At 58.9% G+C, this 18,369-nt stretch overlaps 2 long non-coding RNA genes and 10 other non-coding genes across 14 annotated transcripts; all 12 read left to right on the forward strand.

Annotated features, from left to right (window-relative positions):
* Positions 1 to 46: 46 nt before the first annotated feature.
* LOC129527079 (uncharacterized) lies at positions 47 to 3,271 on the forward strand. 2 transcript variants are annotated; one of them, XR_010131155.1, is made up of 4 exons: positions 47 to 101; positions 485 to 2,022; positions 2,406 to 2,449; positions 3,216 to 3,258. It is a non-coding gene; the product is annotated as an uncharacterized lncRNA (long non-coding RNA). The 2 variants fall into 2 exon arrangements; XR_008671976.2 differs by having other exon boundaries at positions 485 to 2,449; positions 3,216 to 3,271.
* Positions 158 to 239, forward strand: LOC115930902 (small nucleolar RNA SNORD115). Its single transcript, XR_004067494.2, has one exon. It is a non-coding gene; the product is annotated as a small nucleolar RNA SNORD115 (small nucleolar RNA).
* Positions 2,079 to 2,160, forward strand: LOC115930890 (small nucleolar RNA SNORD115). Its single transcript, XR_004067482.1, has one exon. It is a non-coding gene; the product is annotated as a small nucleolar RNA SNORD115 (small nucleolar RNA).
* Positions 3,272 to 3,403: 132 nt separating the features above from the next.
* Positions 3,404 to 3,485, forward strand: LOC115930882 (small nucleolar RNA SNORD115). The gene has a single exon (XR_004067474.1). It is a non-coding gene; the product is annotated as a small nucleolar RNA SNORD115 (small nucleolar RNA).
* Positions 3,486 to 5,125: 1,640 nt separating this feature from the next.
* On the forward strand, positions 5,126 to 18,319 carry LOC134757306 (uncharacterized). Of its 2 annotated transcripts, XR_010131150.1 has the most exons (11): positions 5,126 to 5,252; positions 5,636 to 5,679; positions 7,557 to 7,600; positions 8,933 to 9,062; positions 9,443 to 9,486; positions 10,811 to 10,942; positions 11,329 to 11,372; positions 12,851 to 12,961; positions 13,326 to 13,371; positions 15,257 to 15,301; positions 18,239 to 18,280. It is a non-coding gene; the product is annotated as an uncharacterized lncRNA (long non-coding RNA). The 2 variants fall into 2 exon arrangements; XR_010131151.1 differs by lacking the exon at positions 15,257 to 15,301 and having other exon boundaries at positions 18,239 to 18,319.
* On the forward strand, positions 5,309 to 5,390 carry LOC115930888 (small nucleolar RNA SNORD115). The gene has a single exon (XR_004067480.1). It is a non-coding gene; the product is annotated as a small nucleolar RNA SNORD115 (small nucleolar RNA).
* Positions 7,238 to 7,318, forward strand: LOC129527319 (small nucleolar RNA SNORD115). Its single transcript, XR_008672292.1, has one exon. It is a non-coding gene; the product is annotated as a small nucleolar RNA SNORD115 (small nucleolar RNA).
* LOC115930898 (small nucleolar RNA SNORD115) lies at positions 9,118 to 9,198 on the forward strand. Its single transcript, XR_004067490.2, has one exon. It is a non-coding gene; the product is annotated as a small nucleolar RNA SNORD115 (small nucleolar RNA).
* Positions 11,002 to 11,083, forward strand: LOC115930886 (small nucleolar RNA SNORD115). Its single transcript, XR_004067478.2, has one exon. It is a non-coding gene; the product is annotated as a small nucleolar RNA SNORD115 (small nucleolar RNA).
* Positions 13,027 to 13,108, forward strand: LOC129527309 (small nucleolar RNA SNORD115). Its single transcript, XR_008672282.1, has one exon. It is a non-coding gene; the product is annotated as a small nucleolar RNA SNORD115 (small nucleolar RNA).
* On the forward strand, positions 14,932 to 15,013 carry LOC129527314 (small nucleolar RNA SNORD115). Its single transcript, XR_008672287.1, has one exon. It is a non-coding gene; the product is annotated as a small nucleolar RNA SNORD115 (small nucleolar RNA).
* LOC129527322 (small nucleolar RNA SNORD115) lies at positions 16,534 to 16,614 on the forward strand. The gene has a single exon (XR_008672295.1). It is a non-coding gene; the product is annotated as a small nucleolar RNA SNORD115 (small nucleolar RNA).
* Positions 18,320 to 18,369: the final 50 nt, after the last annotated feature.

The following is an 18,369-nucleotide window of genomic DNA, read 5'->3' on the forward strand; positions in this document are numbered from 1 at the left end:
CCCAATGGCCCCAGGTCAGCGTCCATCAGCCAGGTGTCCAGCCCCTGGTGCACTGAAGATCGGGCCCTTCCTGGTGCCCTGGTCTCCTGCATTGAGCTGTGGTGAGCACATCCGGATCCTGCTGGATGCATGTGCGGGGAAGGGGGTGCCCTGGGTTGGGTCGATGAGAACCTTATATTGTCCTGAAGAGAGGTGATAACTTAAAAATCATGCTCAATAATAGGATTACGCTGAGGCCCAGTCTAGGTGAGAGGTTTGGAAGAGGATGCTGGGATTCCAAGGTCCCCAGGAGGGCCCCTGTATTTTTGGCTGGAGACCTGGAGGCCCTGAAGGGCATCTTGTGGCTGCCCAAGCCTGTCTCTGCGCTCCTCCTTGAGGCAGCCCAGGCTCCCTCTGCAGGCTTGGTGTCAGCCCTTCAGTTCCCTGGGTTTGAGGCACATGGGAAGCTCCTTTCTGAGCCCCGTTCTCCTCTTGTGTCTTTCAGTGAGCTCTTCCACATGGAGGACCCCTGGCATTGACTGGCATAGGTGAGTGGCTGGCATCATGGGCCATGAGCCAGGCCGCGTGAGGTCGCCAAGGGTCAGCCTTCAGGAAAGAAGGGTTTCCTCAGGGAGCCAACTTGAATCCCCACTGGGAAGAGATGGGTTCTCCAGGAGGGCGACTTCCTGGGAAACAGGAACCAAGGAGGTCGCCCTCCCTGAAGCCCTGCAGGGGTGATGGTGGTCCAGGCAGGAAAGGGTTCCTTCAATTCCACCCAGGGCAGCTCCCAGCTGAGGCTCGGTGCTTGCGTCTGGACTTAAGGACTGCCCTGGCCATATGAGGGGCGCCACAGTGGCTCTGGGGTGCCATGGGGTCACACAGGCACTCTCTGTCCGTGGAGAAAGGTGGGTGATCGGGCCCATGGAGTTGAGCTGTTGAGATGCAAATTTTGCACCTGACACATGGTCCTGAATGGGACCCACCCTGTTGAGCAATGGGCCATCCCATGGGCCTCTTCAAGCCTGAAGGGGGGCGGTGCTGTTTCACTGGGTTTAGGTCAAGGCTGAGCTCTGGCCGGCACCTGGTGGTGCTGCAGTCCAGCCCTTGGACTCGTGGGCTTTGGGCCAAGGGGGCAGCCTGCGTCCCACTGAAAGTCACCCCTTCCCTGTGGCTGGAAGTTATCCCTTCCTCATGGGCGAGTGTTGGGAAGGGTGGCCTCCTGAAGTGGGAAGGCCCGCTATTGAGGGTCTGCTCCTGGCAATTTGCTGCCCATGCTGCTTCTGAGCCATGGAGTCACCACCAGTGTGGTGGGGTCTTGGACCCGAAGAAAGGAGAAGACACTGTTCCCCCCCGATTAGCTGAGTGTGGCCAGGCTGTGTGTTTGCGAGGTGTGAGGGGCATGGATGGAGACTCACCAGAGAAAGCATGTGGCCCTGGGGCCCCAGGTTGTGGTTTCCAGTATGTGCTTGGATACAGCACATGGCTGGGTGCCCACCATGCACAGGGACTGGCTATGTGACTGCCAGCTGTGCAGCAGCATCAGGCATATGGGCCAGCCTCCTTGGTTGACCATGAACTGGTTGCTGGCCCTGGCCTGTGCCCAGTAGTCCTGGGGTGACCCTGGTGTCATGTAGGGGAGCTGGCATGTGTAGTGGAGGTGCTCCTGTGGTCTGCAGTAGGGAGCAGCCCTGGCTTCTAGCCTGAGCCCAGTGACCTGCCTGTCCTATCCTTTCAGGGTTCAGTGGCAGAGAGAGCATCAGGTGGCCCACGTCTGTGATGGGCCAGTATTCCACATGGATCTCATCACATGGGTCCATGGAAGGCGAGCATACCTGAGCTGGCACACCCCACCTTCTGCCAGCATGGAGGGGTGAGGTTGCGTTTGGCACCTGTCCTCTTCCTGTTCCTCGGATGGTGACCCCAGTGGAGGACTTGCATTGGGCCCACTGTCCCCGGGCCAGTGGCCATCAGCCGGGTGCCTAGCCCCTGTTGCACTGAAGCTCGGGCCCTTCCTGTTGCCCTGGTCTCCTGCATTGAGCTTGGGTGAGCCCATCCGGTTGCCACTGGATGCCTAAGCAGGGAGGGGGGTTCCCTGGGTTGGGTCGATGATGAGAACCTTACATTGTTCTGAAGAGAGATGATGACTTAAAAATCATGCTCAATAGGATTACGCTGAGGCCCAGCCTAGGTGAGAATTTTGGAAGAGGACGCTGGGATCCCTAGGTCCCTGACAGGGCCACTGTATTTTGGGCTGGAGACCTGGAGTCCTTGAAGGGCATCTGGAGGGGGCCCAAACCTGTCTCTACGTTCCTCCATGAGGCAGTCCAGGCTCCATGTGCGAGCTTCGTGTCGGTGCTCAGATTCCCCTTGGTGGTGCATGTGGGTGGCTCATCCCTGAGCCCCTGTTCTCCCCTTGTGTCTTTCAGTGAACTCTTCTGCCCAGGAGGACCCCTGGCCTTGAGCAGCATAGGTCAGTGGATCCTGCTGGGGTCATGGGCCATGGACCAGGCCATGTGGGGTCACTGAGGGTCAGCTATCAGGACAGGAGGGATTCCTCAGGGAGACAACCTGGATCCCCACTGGTGAGGGATTGGTTCTCCAGAAGGGCCGCCTCCTTGGGAATCTGACCCAAGGAGGACACCTTCCCTGAAGCGCTACAGGAGTGACATTGGTCCAGGCAGGAAAGGGTTCCATTAGTCCCATGCAGGTCAGCTCCCAGCTGAGACTCGGTGCTAGGGTCTGGCCTTGAGGACTGCCCAAGACACATGAAGGTGGCCCCAGGCTGTGATTTTTGGTGCGTGCTTGGAGAGGGAGTCTGGGCACCCTCCCTGCACAGGGGCAGGCTGTGCGTCTGCCAGGTCTACAGTGGCGCCTAGCTTCAGAGCAAGCCTCCTTGGTTGGCCTTAGCTGGTTGGTGGCCCTGGCTCCTACCCAGGTGTCACAATGCAGCCCAGGAAGTGCAGGGAAGCCGGCTTGGACAGTGGAGGTGCTCCAGGGGCCTGCGGTAGGGCACAGCCTGGGCATCTTGCCTGAGCCTAGTTACTCGCCTATCCTGTCCCTCCAGGGTTTGGTGGTGGGGAGATACAAGGGTTCCCCAGGTCCATAACTGTCCTCATTTCCCATGGATCCCATCACTTGAGTCCATGGACGTAGAGCATGTGTAGCCAGCAGCCGCTCCCCGCTTTCCTGCCTGGAATCTTAAGGCCCTATTTGGACACCTTTCCCCGTCCCTCCAGATGGTGAGCACAGAGGAAGGATTGCGTTAGGCCCTTTGGCCCCGGACCAGTGTCTGTCAGCCATGTGCTCAGCCTCCCGTGTGCTAAAGCTCAGGTCCTTCCTGTCATCCTGGTATCCTGCACTGAGGTGTGGTGAGTCCATCCAGGTCCCTCTGGATGTGTGAGTGGGGACGGGGGTGTCCTGGGTTGGGTCGATGATGAGAACCTTATATTGTCCTGAAGAGAGGTGATGACTTAAAAATCATGCTCAATAGGATTACGCTGAGGCCCAACTTAGGTGAGAATTTTGAAAGAGGATGCTGGGAATCACAAGGTCCCCGGCAGGACCACTGTATTTTAGGCAGGAGACCTCGAGGCCCTGAAGGACATATCATGGAGGGGTACCCAACCCTGTCTGTGCTCCTCCATTAGGCACACCAGGCTTCCTGTGTGGGCTTGGTGTCTGCATTCAGTTTCCCCGGGGGTGGGACACATTGGTGGCTCCTTCCTGAGTCGCATTCTCCTCTGTGCCTTTCAGTGAGCTCTTCCCTCCAGCAGACCCCCTGGGATTGACTGGCAAAGGTGAGTGGATACTGCTCGTGTCATGGGCCATGAGCCAAGCTGCGTGGGGTCCCCAAGGGTCAGCCCTTGGGTCACTTGGGTTTCCTCAGGAGCTGATCTGAATCCCGACTGGGGATTTGTTCTCCAGGAGGGCAGCTTCCTTGGGAATCTGACACAAGGAGGAGGCCTTCTCTGAAGCCCTGCAGGGGTGGTGGTGGTCCAGGCAGGAAAGGGTTTCCTCAGCTTCACACAGGACAGTGGAGCTGGGCAATGCTCAGCTCAGACTTGGTGCTCAGGTCAGGCCTCTAGGATGGCCAGGCCACATGACGGGGACCACAAGGGCTCCGGGGCACCACAGGCATCTCACGGGGCCTCTCCAACCCTGGAGAAGGGTGGGCAATTTGGCCCATTGGGTCGGGCCATGGAGCTTCAAGGATTGCACCAAACCCATATCCCTCAATGGGACCGACCCTATTAAGCAATAGGCCATCCCAGTGGCACCTCTTTGAGCCATGTGGTGGGTGGCGCTGTTTCTCTGAGGTTGGGTCAAGACTAGCTCCGGCTAGTGCCTGATGGTGGTGCAGTCCAGTCCCGGGACTCGTGGGCTTTGGGCCAAGGGTGCAGCCTGTGTCCCACTGGGGATCACCCCTTCCTTATGAGGGAGTGGTGGGAAGGGTATCCTCCCGAGGTAGGAAGGCCCACTGTGGAAGGAACTTTCCTGGAAATTTGCAGTCCAGGCTGCTTCTGAGCCATGAGGTCATCTCCGGGGTGGCGGGGTCTTGGGCCCAAGGAAAGGAGAAGACACCATATGTCTCCCGATTGGTTGAGTATGGCTCCACTCTGTGTGTGGGAGGTGTTGTGTGGGGCATGGATTGGGACCCACCAGAGAAAGCTCGTGGCCCTGGAACCCCAAGCTGCGATTTCCAGTGCACCTTGGGAAGGGGACTGGGTGCTCGCCCTCCATGCACAGGGCAGGCTGTGGAGCTGCCAGGTTGGCAATGGTGCGTGGCGTCCGGGCTGGCGTCCTTGGTTCGCTGTGAGCTGGTTGGTGTCCTTGATGCCTGCCCAGGGGTCCCAGTGCTGCCTGGGGTCATGAAGGGAGCCAGCGTGGGCAAGGGAGGCCTGCAGTAGGGCACAGCCCGGGTGTCTTGCCTGAGCCCAGGAACCTGCCGACCCTGTCCTTCCATGGTTTGGTGGCTGGGAGGGCAAAGGGTCCCCCACGTCTGAGACACATCAGTGTTTCATATGGATCTCATCACATGGGTCCATAGAGAGAGAGCCAGCGTGAGCTGACACCCCCCACCCCCTTCCCTGTATAGAGGTCTGAGCCCCTGGTTGGACACACGTCTTCCTCCTGTCCCCCCAGATGGTGTCTGTGGAGGAAGACTTGCCTTTGGGTTGCTGGCCCCAGGCCAGTGGTTGTCATCCAGGTGCCCAGCCTTGGTGCACTGAAGCTCAGGCCCTTCCTGGTGCCCTGGTCTCCTGCACTGAGCTGTGGTGAGCACATCCGGGTCCCACTGGATAGGTGTGTGCAGTGGGGGGTGCCCTGGGTTGGGTCGATGATGAGAACTTTATATTGTCCTGAAGAGAGGTGATGACTTAAAAATCATGCTCAATAGGATTACGCTGAGGCCCAGCCTAGGTGAAAATTTTGGAAGAGGATGTTGGGATCCCATGGTCCCCAGCAGGGCCATGATATTTTGGACTGGAGACCTGGAGACCCTGAATGGCATCTCAGGGATGACCAACCCTGTCTCTGTGCTCATCCCGGAGGCAGCCCAGCCTCCCTGTGCAGGCTTGGTGTCGGCCCTCCAGTTCCCCGGGGGCATCACACGTTGGAGGCTCCTTCCTGAGCCCCTGTTCTCCCCTGTGTCTTTCAGTGAACTCTTCTGCCCAGGCGAGCCCCTGGCCTTGAGCGGGATAGGTAAGTGGATCCTGCTGGGGTCATGAGCCATGAGCCAGGCAGCTTTGGGTCACTGAGGTCACCCTTCAGGCCAAGAGGGATTCCTCAGGGACCCAACCTGGAACCACCAGAGACAGGTGGTTTCTCCAGGAGGGCTTCCTTGGAAGTCTGTCCCAAGAAGGACACGTTCTCTGAAGCCGTGCAGAAATGATGGAGGTCCAGGCAGGAAAGGGTTCCTTCAACCCAACGTAGTGCATGTCCTAGCTGAGACTTATTGCATGAGTCAGGCCTGGAGCACTGCCCAGACCACATGAGGGGGTCCACAGTTTCTCCGGGGGCCACGGGTGTTATGCAGGAGCTCTTGGTCCCCGAGGCTTGTTAGGGGGGTAGGGTGAGGGCGATCGGGCTTATGGAGTCAGGCAGTGAAGATTCAAGGATCGGGCCCAACCCATGGCCCAGAATGGACCAACCCTGTGGAGCAATGGGCCATCCCAGTGGTGCCTCCTTGAGCCTGGTGGGGGTGGTGTGGCCTCAGTGGGGTTGGGTCAAGGCTGAGCTCTGGCCTTCACCTGGTGATGCTGTAGGCTGGCCCTGGGACTTGTAGGCTTTGGGCCAAGGGTGCAGCCCGCATCCCGCTAAAGGTCACCCCTCCCTGAAGTGGAGTGGCCAGAAGGGTGGGATTGTGTTGTGGAAGGCCCAATGTCAAGGGTCCTGCCCTGGCAATTTGCTGCCCAGGCTGCTTCTGAGACATGGGGTCATCTCCAGGGCGGCATGTTTTTCAGCCAAAGGAAAGGAGAGGGCATCACGTGTCCCCTGATTGGACGAGTGTGGCCTGGCTCTGTGTTTGGGAGGTGTGTGGTGCATGAATGGGGACCCACCAGAGAAGGCACATGGCCCTAGGGACCCAGGATGCGATTTCCTGTATGAGCTTGTAGAGGTCACACAGATTGGTGCATTCCATGCCCAGGGGCAGGCTATGTGACTGCCAGGTCTTCAGTGGCACATGGTGTCCAGGCCAGCCTCCTTGGTTTGCCGTGAGCTGGTTGGTGGCCCTGACCAGTGCCCAGTGGTCCTGGTGCAGCCCTGGGGTCATGCGGGGGAGCTGATATCGGCAGGGGAGGTGCTCTCCGGGCCTGCCATAGGGTGTGGCCCACCATAGGTGCAGCCCGGGGGTTCTTGCCTGAGCGCAGTGACCCGCCTGCCCTGTCCTTCTAGGGTTTGGTGATGGGGAGGGTCAAGGGTCCCCCGCATTCATGATGAGTCAGTGTTCCCCATGGATCCCATCACATGGGTCCATGGAGGGCGAGGATGGGTGAGCCGGCACACCCTGCACACTTCCCTGCATGGAGGGGTGAGGCCCTGTTTGGACCCATGTCTTCCACCTGTCCCCTCAGATGGTGAGCCCCGAGGAAGAATTGCTTTGGGCCTCCTGGCCCCGGGCCAGTGTCCGTCAGCCAGGTGCCCAGCCCCCGGTGCACTGAAGCTCAGGCCCTCCTGGTGCCCTGGTCTCCTGCACTGAGCTGTGGTGAGCCCATCTGGGTTCCTGTAACGCCTGTGTGGGGAGGGGTTGCCCTGGGTTGGGTCGATGATGAGAACCTTATATTGTCTGAAGAGAGGTGATGACTGAAAAATCATGCTCAATAGGATTACGCTGAGGCCCAGCCTAGGTGAGAATTTTGGAGGAGGATGCTGGGAATTACCTGGCAGGACCACTGTATTTTGAGCTAGAGACCTGGAGGCTCTGAGGGCATCTGGAGGGTGCCCAACCCTGTCTCTGCACTCCTCCATGAGGCAGCCTAGGTTCACTATGTGGACTTGGTGTCGGCACTCCTGTTACCCAAGGGTGGGGCACTTTGGCATCTCCTCCCTGAGCCCCCATTCTCCCCTGTGTCTTTCAGTGAGCTCTTCTGCCCAGCAGACCCCCTGGCATTGACCAGCATAGGTGAGTGAATCGTGGTGGCGTCATGGGTGATGAGTCAGACTGTGTTGGGTCACCAAGTATCAGCCTTCAGGTAGGAGGGTACCCTCAGAGAGTCGACCTGAATTTCCACCGTGGAGAGATGGGTTCATCCTCCAGGAGGGTGGCTTCCTGGGGAATCAGACCCAAGATGATGCCTTCCCTGAAGCCTTGCAGGGATGATGGTGGTCCAGTCTGGAAAGGGTTTCTTCAGTCTCATGCAGGGCAGCTCCCAGTTGACACTTGGTGCACGAGTCGGTCCTCGAAGACTGCCCAGGACAAATGAGCAGGACAACAGGGGCTCCGGGGTGGCACAGGGATCATGCGCGGGCTTTCCTTCCCCAGAGAGGGGTGGGTGATTTGGGCCCATGGGGTCAGGCTGTGGAGATTCAAGGATTGTGCACCACTCATGGCCCTGAATGCGAATGACCCTGTAGAGCAATGGGCCACCCCAGTAGCTCCTCCTTGAGCCTCGTGGGTGATGGCTCGGCTTCAACTGGTTGGGTCAAGGCTGAGCTTTGTGGTGCTGCAGGCCGGCCCTGGGACTCATGGGCTTTGGGTCAAGGGTGCAGCCCACCTGCTGCTGGGGGTCACCCCTTCTTTGAGGTCAGTGGCAGGAAGGGTCACGTCCCGAGGTTGGAAGTCCCCCTCATGAGGGACCTGTTCCAGGAATTTGTTGCCCAGGCTGCTCCTGAGCCATGGGGTTACCTCCAGGGTGGTGGGGTCTTGGGCTCAAGGAAAGGAGAGGGCACCATGTGGCTCCTGATTTGCCAAGTGTGGCCCTGCTCTGTGTTTGACAGGGGTCTGGGGTGTGGATGAGGACCCACCAGACAAAGCACGTGGCCCTGGGCCCCAGGCTGTGATTTCTGGTGTGTACTTAGGGAGGGAGCCTGGGCAGGTGTCCTCCCCATACAGGGGCAGGCTGTGGGACTGCCAGGTTGGCAGCAGTGCCTGGCATCTGGGTCAGCCTCCTTGGTTGGCCGTGAGCTGGTTGATGACCTTGGACCTTGCCCAGGGGTTCTGTTGTGGTCCAGAGTTGTGCAGTGGAGCCAGCATGGGCAGTGGAGGTGCTGCAGGGGCCTGCTGTATGACAGCCCAGGCATCTTGCCCAAACCCAGTGACTCCCCTACCCTGTCCTTTGAGAGTTTGGTGGCGGAGAGGGCCAAGGGTTCCCTGGGTCCATGACTGTCATTATTTCATGTAGATTCCATCACCTGGGTCCATGGAGGGAGAGTGTGTGTGAGCCAGTACCCCCTCCTTGCTTTCCCACACAAAGGCGTGAAGCCCTGTTTGAACATCTGTCCCCTGTCCCTCCAGATGGTGACCCCAGAGGAAGACTTGCATTGTGCCCACTGGCCCCAGGCCAGTGGCCGTCAGACAGTTGCCCAGCCCCTGGTGAGCTGAAGCTCAGGCCCTACTGGCAACCTGGTCTCCTGGATTGAGCTTGGTGAGCACATCTCAGTCCTGCTGGATACGTGTGTGGGTAGGGGGTGCCTTGGGTTGGGTCGATGATGAGAACCTTATATTGTCTGAAGAGAGGTGATGACTGAAAAATCATGCTCAATAGGATTACGCTGAGGCTCAGCCTAGGTGAGAATTTTGGAAGAGGATGCTGGGAATTACGAGTTCCCTGTGAAGTCCACTGTATTTTGAGCTAGAGACCTGGAGGCTCTGAGGGCATCTGGAGGGTGCCCAACCCTGTCTCTGCACTCCTCCGTAAGGCAGCCAGGCTCACTATGTGGGCTTGGTGTCGGCACTCCTGTTACCCAAGGGTGGGGCACTTTGGCATCTCCTCCCTGAGCCCCCATTCTCCCCTGTGTCTTTCAGTGACCTCTTTTGCCCGGCAGACCCCCTGGCATTGACCAGCATAGGTGAGTGGATCCTGCTGGGGTCATGGGTCATGAGCCAGGCTGTGTGGGGTTGCCGAGCATCAGCCTTCGGCTGCAAGAGTTTCCTCAGGAACTGACCTGAATGCCCACCCCCACCTGGGATGGGTTCTCCAGGAGGGGAGCTTCCTTAGGAATCGGACCCAAGGAGGGTACCTTCCCTGAAGCCCTGCAGGGGTTGCAGTGGTCCAGGCAGTAAACGGTTTCCTCAGCCCCATGCAGGGCTGCACCCAGCTGAGACTCGGTGCTTAATTCAGGCCTCTAGGATGGCCAGGCTACATGAGGGGAACCACAAGGGCACTGGGGCACCAAGGGGGTCTTATGGGGGCTCTCCGACCTTGGAGAGGTATGCGTGATTCGGCCCATGAGGTCAGGCTTTGGATTTTCAAGGATCTCTCCAAACCCATGGCCCTGAATGGGACCGACCCTATTAAGCTATGGGCCATCCCAGTGGTGCCTCTTTGAGCCAAGTGTGGGGTGGCACTGTTTCCATGAGGTCGGGTCAAGACTAGCTCCGGTGACCCCATGATGGTGCTGCAGTCTGGCCCTGGGACTCGTGGGCTTTGGGCCAAGGGTATAGCCCATGTCCCACCAGGGGCCACACCTTCCTTGTGGGCAAGTGGCGGGCAGGGTGTCCTCCTGAGGTGAGAAGGCCTGCTGTGCAAGGACCTGTCCAGGCTGCTTCCGAGCTATGGGGTCACCTACAGGGTGGTGGGGTCAAGGAAAGGAGAAGACACCATGTGTCTCCCGATTGGCTGAGTGTGGCCCCACTCTGTGTGTTGGACGTGTTGTGTGAGGCATGGATGGGGACATATCAGAGAACACACGAGGCCCTGGGTCCCCAGGCTGCGATTTCCGGTGTGGTGTGGAGCAGGGCCTGGGTGCTTGCCCTCCACACACACGGGCAGGCTGTGCTACTGCCAGATCGGCAGCAGTACGTGGCATCCAGGCCAGCCTCCTTGGTTGGCCGTGAGATGGTAGGTGCCCCTGGCCGACACCCAGGGGGCCAGTACAGCCCTGGGGTCATGTGAGGCAACTGGAGTGGGCAGTGGAGGTGCTCAAGCTGCCTGCAGTAGGGCATAGCCAGGGCGTCTTGCCTGAGCCCAGGGACCTACCTGCCCTGTCCTTCCAGGGTTCAGTGGTGCAGAGGGCCAAAATTCCCCCGCATCCATGACACATCAGTGTTTCACATGGATCCCATCACATGGGTCCGTGGTGGGAGAGCAATCGTGAGCTAGCATCCACCACCCCCTTCCCGCATGGAGGCGTGAGGTTCCATTTGGACACATGTCCACCTCCTGTCCCCCAGATGGTGAGACTGGAAGAAAACTTTCATTGGGCCCGCTGTCCTGGGGTGAGTGGTCATCAGTCAGGTGCCCAGCCCTTGGTGTGGTGAAGCTCAGGCTCTTCCTGGCGCCCTGGTCTCCTGCACAGAGCTGTGGTGAGCACATCCGGGTCCCGATGGATGCATGCGTGGGGATGGAGGGGGTGCCCTGAGTTGGGTCAATGATGAGAACCTTATATTGTCCTGAAGAGAGGTGATGACTTAAAAATCATGCTCAATAGGATTACGCTGAGGCCCAGCTTAGGTGAGAATTCTGGAAGAGGATGCTGGGATCCGAGGTCCCCGGGCAGAGCCACTGTATTTTGGGCTGGAGTCCTTGAGGCCCTGAAGGACACCTTCGGGGTGCCCAACCCAGTCTCTGCACTCCTCTGTGTGGCAGCCCAGGCTCCTTGTGCAGGCTTGGTGTTGGCACTCTGGTTCCCTGGGGGCGGAGCACATTGACGGCTCCTCCCTGAGCCCCCGTTCTCCTCTGTGTCTTTCAGTGAGCTCTTCTACCCAGGCGAGCCCCTGCCCTTGAGCGGCATAGGTGAGTGGATCTTGCTGGGGTCACGGGCCGAGAGCCAGGCCACGGGGGGTCGCTGAGGGTCACCTTTCAGGCCATGAGGGTTTCCTTAGGGAGCTGACCTGAATCCCCACCAGAGATGGATGGTTTCTCCAGAAGGGTGGCTTCCTTGTTAATTGATCCCAAGAAGGACGCCTTCCCTGAAACCCTGCAGGGGTAATGGAGGTCCAGGCAGCAGAGAGTTCCTTCAACCCAATGCAGTGCAGCAGCTTGTCGCCTTGATGCTCCCCATCCCTGGAGAAAGGTGGGCATAGGGCCCATGGAGTTGAGTTGCAGAGATTTAAGGATCGCACAGGACTTATTGCCCTAAATGGGACTAACCCTGTTGAGCAACGTGCCATCCCATGGTACCTCTTTGGGCACTTGGTGCATGGGTCAGGTGTGGAGCACTGCCCAGGCCACATGAGGGGTCCACTGGGTCTCCGGGGGCCACGGGTGTTATGCAGGAGCTCTCCGTCCCCAAGGCTTGCAGGGGGATAGGATGTGGATGATCGAGCTTATGCAGTCAGGCCGTGAAGATTCAAGGATTGGGCCCAACCCATGGCCCTGATGGGACCGACCCTGTTGAGCAATGGGCTATCCCACTGGTGCCTCCGTGAGCCTGGTGGGGGCAGTGCGGCCTCAATGGGCTTGGATCAAGGCTGAGCTCTGGCCAGCACCTGGTGTTTGGCCCTGGGAATCGTGGGCTTTGCGCCAAGGGTTCAGCCTGTGTCCCACTGGAGTTCACCCCTACCGGAAGTGGAGTGGATGGAAGGGTGGCATCCTGTGGTGGAAGACCCACTGTTAAGGGTCCTGTCCTGGCAATTTGATGCCCAGGCTACTTCTGAGCCATGGAATCACCTCCAGGGTAGCAGGGTCTTGAGCCAAAGGAAAGGTGAAGACATTATGTGGCCTCTGATTGGCCAAGCGTGGCCCAGCTCTGTGTTTAGGAGGTGTGCGGTGCATGAATGGGGACCCACGAGAGAAGGCATGTGGTCCTGGGGCCCCAGGATGTGATTTCTGGTGTGTGCTTATAAAGTGTGCCTGGATGGGTTCATTTAATGCCCAGGGGCAGGCCATGTGACTGCCAGGTCTGCAGTGGTACGTGGCATCCAGGCCAGCCTCCTTGATTTGCTGTGAGCTAGTTGGTGCCCGTGGCCCTGCCCAGTGGTCCTGTTGCAGCCCAGATTCGAGCAGGGGATTTGGTGTGGGCAGTGGAGGTGCTCCGGGGTCCTGCACTAGGGTGCAGCCTGGGCGTTTTGCTCGAACCCTGTGACCCGCCTGCCCTGTCCTTCCAGGGTTCAGTGGCCAAGGGTTCCTCACGTAAATGACTGTTACTGTTTTACATGGATCTCATCTCATGAGTCCATGGAGGGAGAGCATATGTGAGCCAGCACCCCCTGCCCACTTTCCCGCATGGAGGCATGAGGCCTTGTTTGGACACCTGTCCCCCACCCCTCCAGATGGTGACCCCAGAGGAAGACTTGCGTTGGGCCCACTGGCTCTGGTCTCAGCCCCTGGTGAGCTGAAGCTCAGGCCCTTCCTGGCACCCTGGTCTGCTGCACTGAGCTGCGGTGAGCCCATCTGGGTCCCACCGGGTGCATGGGTTGCGGGGCAGTGGGGGGTGATGCCCTGGGTTGGGTCGATGATGAGAACCTTATATTGTCCTGAAGAGAGGTGATGACTTAAAAATCATGCTCAATAGGATTACACTGAGGCCCAGCCTAGGTGAGAATTTTGGAAGAAGATGCTGGGATCCAGAGTTCCCTGGAATGACCAAATGTATTTTGGGCTGGAGACCTTGAGGCCCTGAACAGCATCTCGTGGGGGCCCAACCCCTTCTCCGTGCTCCTCTGTGAGGCAACCCAGGCTCCCTGTGTGGGCTTGGTGTTAGTGCTCTGGTTCTGTGAACCCCCATTCTCCCTTTGTGTCTTTCAGTGAGCTCTTCCACCCAGGTGCAACCCCCTGGCATTGACCAGCATAGGTGAGTGGTCCCGCTGGGGTCATGGGTCATCAGTCATGCAGTGTGGGGTCACCAAGGGTCAGCCTTTGAGACAGGAGGGTTTCCACAGGCAGCTGACCTGAATCCACACCATGGAGGGGTGGGTTGGTCCTCCAAGAGGGCTGTTTTTTTGGGAATCGGACCCAAGGAGGATACCTTTCCTGCAGCCCTGCAGTGATGACGGTGGTCCAGGCAGGAAAAGTTTCCTTCAGTTTCATGCAGGGCAGCTCCCAGCTGAGTCTCAGTGCACTGGTCTGGCCTCAAGGACTGACCAGGCCACGTGAGGGGGGCCACAGGGGCTTTGGGATGCCATGGGGTCACAGAAGAGCTCCCCATCCCTGGAGAAAGGTGGGCATAGAGCCCATGGAGTTGAGCTGCAGATATTTAAGGATCACACAGGATCTATTGCCCTGAATGGGACCGACCCTGTTGAGCAATGTGCCATCCATCCCATGGTACCTCTTTGGGCCTGGATGGGGTGGTGCTGTTTCCCTAGGTTTGGGTCAAGGCTGAGCTCTGGCCAGTGCCTGGTGGTGCTACAGTCCAGCCATGGACTTGTTAGCTTTAGGCCAAGGGATCAGCCCACGTCCTGCTGGGGATCTCCCCTTCCCTGTGGCTGGAAGTCACCCCTTCCCCATTGGCAAGTGTCAGGAAGGGTGGCCTCCTGAGGTGGAAGGCCTGCTGTTGAGGGTCTTGTCCCTGGAATATGCCACCCACACTGCTTCTGAGCCATAGGGTCACCTCCAGGATAGTGGGTATTGGGCCAAAGGAAAGAAGTCACCATGTGTCCCCTGATTAGCCAAGTGTGGCCCTGCTCTGTGTTTAGGAGGTGTGTGGGGCATGGATGGGAACCCACCAGAGAAAGCATGTGGCCCTGGGACTCCAGGTTGCGATTTCCAGTTTATACCGGGATAGGGCACCTGGATGGGTGCCCACAATGCACCAGGGCAGGCTATGTGACTGCCAGCTTTGCAGCAGCATCTGGCATCTGGGCCAGCCTCCTTGGTTGGCCATGAACTGGTTGGTGGCCCTGGCCTGTGCCCAGTAGCTCTGTTGTAATCATGGGGTCATGCGAGGGAGCCGGCATGGGCAGTGGAGGTGCTCATGGGACCTGCGGTAGGACACAGCCAGGTCTTCTTGCCCGAGCCCAGTGACCCGCCTGCCCTGTCCTTCCAGGGTTCAGTGGTTGAGAGAGTACAGGGTGACTTGTGTCTGTGACAAGCCAGTGTTCTGCATGGATCCCATCATGTGGATCCATGGACGGCAAGCATCCCTGAGCCGCCACACCCCACCTTCTACCTCCATGGAGGGGTGAGGTTGTGTTTGGACGCCTGTCCTACTCCTGTTTCCCCAGGTATTGAGCCTGGAGGAAGACTTGAATTGGTCCCAATGGCCCCAGGCCAGCATCCATCAGCTAGGTGCCGAGCCCCTGGTGCACTGCAGATTGGGCACTTCCTGGCACCCTGGTGTGCTGCACTGAGCTGTGATGAGCACATCCGGGTCCTGCTGGATGCATGCGCCGGGAAGGGCGTGCCCTGAGTTGAGTCGATGATGAGAACCTTATATTGTCCTGAAGAGAGGTGATGACTTAAAAATCATGCTCAATAGGATTACACTGAGGCCCAGTCTAGGTGAGAGTTTTGGAAGAGGATGCTGGGATCCTGAGGTCCCCTGGTAGGGCCATTGTATTTTGGGCTGGAGACCTGGAAGCCCTGAAGGGCATCTGGGAGGCCCAATCCTGTCTCTGTGCTCCTCCATGAGGCAGCCCTGGCTCCCCATGTAGGCTTGGTGATGGCCTTCCTGTTCCCTGGGGGCGGGGCACATGGGTGGCTCCTCCCTGACCCCCATTCTCTCCTGTGTCTTTCAGTGAGCTCTTCCCCCCAGGCGGGCCCCCTGGCATTGACTAGCATCGGTGAGTGGATCCTGCTGGGGTCGTGGGCCATGCACCAGGCTGCATGGGGTCACCAAGTATTAGCCTTCAGGACAGGAGGGTTTCCTCAGGGAGTCGACCTTAATCCCCACCTGTGGAGAGATGGGTTTGTCCTCTAGGAGGGCAGCTTCCTGGGAAATCAGACCCAAGACGATGCCTTCCCTGAAGCCCTGCAGGGGTGACGGTGGTCCAGTCTGGAAAGGGTTTCTTCAGTCTCATGCAGGGCAGCTCCCAGCTGACACTTGGTGTGAGAGTGTGTCCTTGAGGACTGCCCAGGACAAATGAGTGGGACAACAGAGGCTCCCGGGTACCACAGGGATCACTCAGGGGCTCTCCGTCCCTGGAAATGGGTGGGCGATCGGGCCCATGGGGTGGGGCTGCTGAGATTCAAGGATCGTGCCCTGCTCGTGGCCCTGAATGCAAATGACCCTGTTGAGCAATGGGTCACACCAGTAGCTCCTTCTTGAGCCTGGTGGGTGGCGGCTCAGCTTCAACTGGTTGGGTCAAGGCTGAGCCATGACTGGTGCTTCGTGGTGCTGCAGGCCAACCCTGGGACTCATGGGCTTTGGGTCAAGGGTGCAGCCCGCCTGCTGCTGGGGGTCATCCCTTCTTCGAGGTCAGTGGTGGGAAGGGTCACGTCCCGAGGTTGGAAAGCCCCCTCATGAGGGACCTGTCCTGGGAATTTGTTCCCCAGGCTGCTTCTGAGCCATATGGTCACTTCCGGGTGGTGGGGTCTTGGGCCCAAGGAAAGGAGAGGGCACCATATGGCTCCTGATTGGCTCAGTGTGGCCCAGCTCTGTGTTTGACAGGGGTCTGGGGTGTGGATGAGGACCCACCAGAAAAAGCACGTGGCCCTGGGCCCAGGCTGTGATTTCTGGTGCGTGCTTGGAGAAGGATCCTGGGCAGGCATTCTCCCCAAACAGGGGCAGGTTGTGGGACTGCCAGATCGGCAGCAGTGCCTGGCATCCAGGCCAGCCTCCTTGGTTGGCTGTGAGCTGGTTGGTGGCCTTGGACCCTGCCCAGGGTTTCCGTTGTGGTCCAGAGTCATGCAGTGGAGCCAGTGTGAGCAGTGGAGGTGCTGCAGGGGCCTGCTGTATGGCACAGCCAGGGCATCTTACCCAAGCCCTCCTGGTGCCCTGGTCTCCTGCACTGAGCTGTGGTGAGCCCATCTGGGTTCTTGTGATGCCTGTGCGGGGAGGGGGTTGCCCTGGGTTGGGTCGATGATGAGAAACTTATATTGTCTGAAGAGAGGTGATGACTGAAAAATCATGCTCAATAGGATTACGCTGAGGCCCAGCCTAGGTGAGAATTTTGGAAGAGGATGCTGGGAATTATGAGTTCCCCGGCAGAACCACTGTATTTTGGGCTAGAGACCTGGAGGCTCTGAGGGCATCTAGAGGGCGCCCAACCCTGTCTCTTTGCTCCTCCGTGAGGCAGACCAGGCTCACTATGTGGGCTTGGTGTAGGCACTCCTGTTACCCGGGGGCGGGGCACTTTGGCGGCTCCTTCCCGAGCCCCCATTATTCCATTTGTCTTTCTGTGAGCTCTTCTGCCCAGCAGACCCCCTGGCATTGACCAGCATATGTGAGTAGATCCTGCTAGGGTCATGGTCCACGAGCCAGGCTGTGTGGGATCGCCAAGCATCAGCCTTCAGCCGCAAGAGTTTTCTCAGGAGCTGTCCTGAATCCCCACTTGGAATGGGTTCTCCAGGAGGGCGGCTTCCTTGGGAATCAGACCCAAGGAGGATACCTTCCCTGAAGCCCTGCAGGGGTTGCGGTGGTCCAGACAGTAAAGAATTTCCTCAGCCCCATGCAGGGCGGTGGCCCACTAAGACAGTGCTCAGATCAGGCCTCTAGGATGGCCAGGCCACATGCAGGTGGCCACAAGGGCTCTGGGGTGCCAAGGGGGTCTTGCGGGGGCTCTCCAACCTTGGAGAGGTGTGTGTGATTCAGCCCATGGGGTCAGGCCTCAGATTTGCAAGGATCTCTCCAAACCCATTGCCCTGAATGGGACTGACCCTATTAAGCTATGGGCCATCCCAGTGGCACCTCTTTGAGCCAAGTGTGGGGCAGTGCTGTTTCCCTGAGGGTGTGTCAAGACTAGCTCTGGCTGGCGCTTGAGGGTGCTGCAGTCTGGCCCTGGGATTGGTGGGCTTTGGGCCAAGGGTACAGTCCATGTCCCACTGGGGGGTCACCCCTTACTTGTGGGCAGTGACAGGAAGGCTGTCCTCCTGAGGTGAGGAGACCTGCTGTGGAAGGACCTGTCCCGGAAATTTGCGGTCCAGGCTGCTTCTGAGCCATGGGGTCACCTCTAGGGGGGCCGGGTCTTGGGCCCAAGGAAAGGAGAAGACGCCATGTGTCCCCCAATTGGCTGAGTGTGGCTCCGCTCTGTGTAGGAGGTGTTGTGTGGGCATGGATGGGGACCCACCAGAGAACACATGAGGCCCTGGGACCCCAGGCTGTGATTTCCCATATGGTGTGGAGCGGGGCCTGGGTGCTCGCCCTCCACACAGGGGCAGGCTGTGCAACTGCCAGATCGGCAGCAGTTCATGCCATCCGGGTCAGCCTCCTTGGTTGGCTGTGAAAGGGTAGGTGGCCCTGGCCCGCACCCAAGGGGCTGATACAGCCCTGGAATTATGAGAGGCAGGGGGCGTGGGCAGTGGAGGTGCTCAAGGTGCCTGCAGTAGGGCATAGCCAGGGCATCTTGCCTGAGCCCAGTGACCCACCTGCCCTGTCCTTCCAAAGTTCAGTGGTGGGGAGGGCCAAGGTTCCCCCACATCCATGACACGTCAGTGTTTCACATGGATCCCATCACATGGGTCCGTGGTGGGAGAGCAATCGTGAGCTGGCATCCCCCAGCCCCTTCCTGCATGGATGCGTGAGGTTCCGTTTGGACACATGTCCACCTCCTGTCCCCCAGATGGTGAGACCAGAGGAAAACTTTCACTGGGCCCGCTGTCCTGGGGCGAGTGGTCATCAGTCAGGTGCCCAGCCCTTGGTGCACTGAAGCTCAGGCTCTTCCTGTTGCCCTGGTCTCCTGCACTGAGCTGT

The sequence above is a fragment of the Gorilla gorilla genome, chromosome 16, assembly GCF_029281585.2.
Source record: "Gorilla gorilla gorilla isolate KB3781 chromosome 16, NHGRI_mGorGor1-v2.1_pri, whole genome shotgun sequence".
NCBI classification, from domain to species: Eukaryota; Metazoa; Chordata; class Mammalia; order Primates; family Hominidae; genus Gorilla; species Gorilla gorilla.